The sequence below is a fragment of the Sinocyclocheilus anshuiensis genome, unplaced genomic scaffold (genome assembly GCF_001515605.1).
Source record: "Sinocyclocheilus anshuiensis isolate Anshui unplaced genomic scaffold, SAMN03320099.WGS_v1.1 scaffold1561, whole genome shotgun sequence".
Taxonomy (NCBI): Eukaryota; Metazoa; Chordata; class Actinopteri; order Cypriniformes; family Cyprinidae; genus Sinocyclocheilus; species Sinocyclocheilus anshuiensis.
This window is the reverse complement of record NW_015536630.1, coordinates 1,185,936-1,191,935: the sequence shown is the minus strand read 5'-3', so window position 1 is coordinate 1,191,935 and position 6,000 is coordinate 1,185,936.

Genomic DNA, 6,000 nt, shown 5'->3' with positions numbered 1-6,000 from the left:
TAATAGAGTTTATCTGCTGTAACTGCATTAAACAGGAAAAATGTCAAAGGCCAAAGCGTGTCCCTAACACATGAGCTTTTCACACTTGATATGGTCTTTTAGCTTTAAGCTCATCTGTATGATAGCATAATCATAACAATTGACAAATCTCACTTTTTGCTGGTATTCACATTTAAAATGAATAAAATCTCACGTACAGTGGGTACGGAAAGTATTCATATAAATCTGCAAAAATGTCAACAATTCTGTGTTTTTCTGTCAATATGGGGTGCTGTGTGTACATTAATGAGGAAAAAAAATTAACTTAAATGATTTTAGCAAATGGCTGCAATATAACAAAGAGTGAAAAATTTAAGGGGGTCTGAATACTTTCCGTACCCACTGTATGTGTTGCTGAGAGGTTCTGATGTTAATGGGTGGAGGGAGAGTGAGTTTGGCCTCATCCATCAGATCTCCAGAGCCCCTGAAGAGTCTGAGTTACAGCAGCGACATGAGAATGCACTACATTACATTTACAGAGACGCTTTACGAAAAGATTTGTTGTAGAGATGCTTTATAGCTGAATCGAATCATTTCATAACAGAAACACGACAACAGCATTCACTGTTCTTGTTTATTTATTTATATAGCAGCATTTAAAACACAACCGAGGTTGAACCAAAGTGCTTTACATAAAAAGTACAAGAATAGAAACAAACATCGACAAAGTGTAATGTGTAATGAAGCCTATTAGAATTCAGTTAGAATGCCCATATAATTCAAGTTATGAAAGCAAAAAACAAAAGAAAAAATCTTGCATGGGTTTTTGTTTTTTATGTTTATAGTAGAGTAATAGCACACAAGCAAGAGTACTGCAGTTTTCCCGAATATTATTAGCACGTGAACGTGATCGCAAATGTGATACACCTATTGATTTTGACTACAACAGTTAAACAAACTAAAAGTTAGTAATAATGAATGAATGAGTTATATTTTAGCCACAATATTGTCTGGTTTTTTTTGGTTTTGCCAAAGAAAAATAGTTCCAAACAAAGCCATTTGTGCGTCTCAACAGCAACTGAATGAATCTGTTTTGGAACAAATCATTTGAGTCAACGATTCAATGATACATTCATCCAGTCACTGGCTTCGTTTCTAAATGAATCAGAAGTTTTGAATGAAACATTTGAATGAATGATTCATCACATTTAGACAGGGACTTGGCGCCACCTACTGGCAGTTTTAGTCAAATTTATTTTTCACGTCAGGCCTAAACCAGCCTAAGTACCAGCACAATAACACACTTAGCAAAATATCTTTTAATTATCGTTATTGAAAAACTCACAAAAATATTGAGATATAATTTTTGCCAATATCGCACACCCCAAGAGTTTTTCTTGGACACAAATCACTACCATTATCCTCAAACAATCTCATTAACAACTGCTGTTTTAAAACTAGAATGATGCTGAAGATGCTTTTGCACATTTTTTTGTTCCATGGTGAGTAACTGTTGAATCACGCTGTGTCACAAACGGATGCAACTTTAATCGCTGAAGAACAAGAGCAGTTCATCACATCTTCTGCTGCTTCAGAGGAGGTCAGTAAACCAGGAGAAAACTCCCGAATGATTCACGTCACTTACTCTGATTCATCTTACAGTTCATTTTAAACATCTACAGCTGAGTAATTCCATTTTCATACCAATGTTTAATGAGGAACATTTCAGCATTATAATTAATGCAGTGTGTTGTTTGTTCCTTTGATGTTCAGACTAGAGGAATTATCACACATGCTTCAGAAGAATCATGTTAATAAATGCTCTTCTGCGAAAAAAACAACATGAAAAATCTATTAATATCTATTTCAGATGTGGTTGGAATAAAATACAAATAAACATCCTCATAAACTGACAAACATGTAAATACATAAACTGTTAAATAACAAATTAGAGTTATGCAATTCTAATTCACAAACTGTAACTTGTAAAGTTGGAACATTTTAGTTCATCATGACCTCATCTGTTTGCATCACTTATTTAATAATTAAAATATTTTAATTATTTTATTGAATTTATATATTTTATTTAAAACTTAAAAATATTTGTAAATATTGTATTTATTTTAATTGATTTATTACAAAAATTATAATACAATAATTAATATAAATAATATAATAATAATATAATAATTAAAACATATTTTATATTTTTTTAATTTTACATAATATATTTATCCAATGTATATATTTAGTTGTATTTAATATTTAGACTTACATTTTTCAAATAATAAATGAAAAATAAACATTACATATATTGCTTTATAAAGTGAACACGTGTAAAATGCAAACAGCGTTTTGCTATGCAAACTCGAGCTGCACGTTACGCTCCTCGCAGACTAGTTAATCTACTGAAGGAGTTCTCAACATCACTTTAAACACGGCCTGCCCCGGGACCACCTGTTTAAAGGAACAGAGGGTTGCTGAAGGTTTTTTTAGGCTGTGGGCTGTTTCTTGTCAAGCATCCACACACACACACACACACACACGCACGCACACACACACACACATACACACAGTTCAAATAAATATATTTTTTAATATTTATATATAATATATATTCTTAATACAAAACGTTCAAATAATAAATAAAAAAATATTTGTATATATTAATAATTTTTATTAATTTAATAATTAAATAATTAATTATTTTAATGATTTCAATTTTTGCACGCGACTACGGTTCAGTTTGGCAAACGACTTTGCAGAGGTGTCAAATATCGAGAAGCCGTTTCAAATGCCAAGCTAAGCAAAAATCCTCCTTCTTTCTGAAGAAAAGGTTTGCTGTTCCATCTTGGCTGTTATTTTCGTATAATTAGTCAGGCTGCGGATGAACAAACATATTCTTTGCCCCACATGCTTTGATAGTACTGGCTAGCTCGCGGCTGCGTTCATTAGCGTGAGAACGACACGCTATTATTATACGCTTCACTTCTTTGTTCATTTAGCAATTAGCCGTGTCCACATGTTGCATATTTTTTACAAACCACTGATCCTTAAAACGAAATCAGTACTAAAGCCATTTCTTTGTTAGTTTCCAAAAGCTTTATAAAGTACAGTTAACCAGGATAAGCTTTCTAGCTCTCCGCTTTTAAATACTCCGGTTATAATAATATAATAAACACCTTTCAAGCTACTTCAGAGTCACGTGAAACTGAGTTATTACAGCGTTTCTGTGCTGCTAAAAACTAGGAACGCGATGCTAGCTTAGCTAAGTGGTTGCTAGCTAGGCTAGGTCTCTTAACCTTAAATACAAGCACTAATTAAGCTTGCTCGACTTCGCAAACACAATCAAATTACACTCATCCAGGTTTAACATGTTAAATAACTGGCAGCTTATTGCATGATAATGTTATGAAAACATTATATCAATATGAAGACTTCCCGAGAAATTTGCTGGAATTCAATTATGTGGTAATGGTAAGTTAGATCAAATCATACAGTAAGTTATATTTGGATACCTATGAGGACTCAGACTACAATCAGAATATTAAATATTAAATTACTCTCATGGATAATCAAAATAAAGCTTTTCCAAAGACATCAGTCTGGTTGTTAATTAAAAATGCCATCAATATAGGCTATGGGCTATATATATTGGTCATCGGAAATTTGACGCTGATATGGACAAGCATCCCATAATGCACCGGGCTCTTCGTCCTGGTCAGACTGTTCTCTGTGTTCATATCCACAGAGTCTGTTCTGCTCTGAGATCCTTAACAATCAGAGCTCAGTGAAAGACGGCTTTATTCAATAACTTCTGTGTAAATCGCTCCACTATCTATTGGCCACACCACTCCAAAACAGAGAGAAGGTATTTTAAAAGCCTGTTCTCATCCGTGACCCACTGAGAGCGCTGGACATGTTTATTAGACAGGTCACGTGACCCTCCGTCCCACTGTGTTTGGCTCTAAATGAAGAATCCTCCGTAGGGACTCTGTCCTGCCTTAGACGAGAAACATGCAGTATGCAAACGTAGAATGCTTTATGCTTAATTAACATGCATTGCATTTTTGCAGTAGGCCTACTTATGAATGCAACAACACATTAAATCAAACTAGTGCAGCTAAAAGCATTTGCGATCACGTGTTTATGTAAAGCAGAACTGGTTTTGCTCTAGAATCCAGATGTTACAGCATGCATTTGATTTAGGGATGTACAGATTTTTTAATTATTCTCAATACTAATAAACCCATATTTTCATGCTATGGTCACTAAGTGAAAAATGGCCAAAAGTGTATTAAAATGTAGGCTATACTACACTACAAAAATGTTCTTACTTTTGTCATTTTCCAATACAAATACCTGAACATTCTTAAATCAAGACACATTTACTTAATAAGCGAAATGACTTAAGATATTAAGTCTTCAAATATGTATCAAAATTGAGTTTACACTTAAACCAATAAAAATATCTGTCAATGGGGTCAGAAAAATACACTTAATTCAAAGGCAAAACAAGCTTATTTTTCTGACCCCACTGGAAGATAGTTTTCTTGCTTTAAACTGAAAACCACTTAATTTTGATTTAGTTTTTTCAGAAAATGAGACTAAATATCTGAAGTCGTTTTGCTTTTAAAGTTAATGCATCCTCATTTATCAATGTTTAGATATTTACATACTGAAAAACCAAGAAAATCATTTCTGCAGAATATTTCTTAAGTCAATTGCTTTAAATGCTACAAGTAATGTACAATAAAAAACTGGATATTCATTTTGAGATTTGCCATTTACATTTTTAACAGTGTTATTTAATTATTAGTGTTTTTAAAGATGAACTTTAAGTGAGATGAGCACAAATATATATTCAATATTGTTCAATGCTGATAAATGAAAAATATCAGCCGATAACTTATATGGGAGTGATTGTGCCTTAATTTAACGTACTCTGGGTCATATTTTCTTAAACAATGCATTTGACAGACGCTTTTATCTAAAGAGACTTACGTTGCATTCAACATGTACACCACATTTGATCAGCTCTTGTTTTCCCTGGGAATCGAACCTTGGCGTTGCTAGCGGCCTGCTCTACAGTTTGAGCTGCAGGAAGGCTGTTTTCTCAGTTACTGATTTCGGGCCTAAAGTGTTCACCGTCCTCTCTGCCAGTCGCTGCTTACGGGAATCGTGTAGAACTACTTGCGCAGTGAGGACTGAGCCATCAAAACCTTTTCCAGGTTCTTCTCTGCACAATGCTCAATTCAGCCGGTTATTCTTAGGAACAGACAACATGACCTTACAAGAGCTCTGCTCAGGTTTGATACGTGACAGCGAGACCCAGCGCGCCTGGAACCCGCGGATCGTGAACTCTGTTGGGACGCGACACGCCGGACCTGTGAAAATCCAGACACCTGCTCAGGAAGCCTCTCCTTCTGCCAGTTGATTTAGCCACTGAGGTGTGAAGCTCCAGTCGTCTGCAGTCGCTGTGTTCCTCTACGTGAGTCACTTATGGGAAACTCGCACAAACGTTGGGAAGAAGCGGCCGGGGGAAAGCGATTGTGCTGAATGAGAAAAGCCGCCACTTTTCAAGAAGTTACACATTTTACGAGCCCTTTGCAGCTTTCCCAAGCGGCTTTCTGCCCCCCTTCGAGACTCCATATTAGTCAATAACTTCCCTGATGATTTATGAGGCTGTTGCAAGAATCTGCTTTGTGTTTCAGACATTTAAAGACACTAGTCATAATCATGACCACAACAACATCAAATGGAAATGTTCGAGAAATGACATTGCTCACTTCGTTTTGAGAAAGAGCACTAACGCTGGATCTAGACGGCCAGATGATTGCGATGACTTCATGGCATCGTGACGCTCCCGATTCAAGGGGCCAGACGCAACCGGAGCCGACGTTTATCATCATTTCTTCCCCGTGTGCAGTCGGACAGAAGTGCATAGGATGTCTTAATACAACAACTGATTTGTAATCAGAATGAAAACTGACCTGCGCATAACGTGCGGTTTTTATCTGG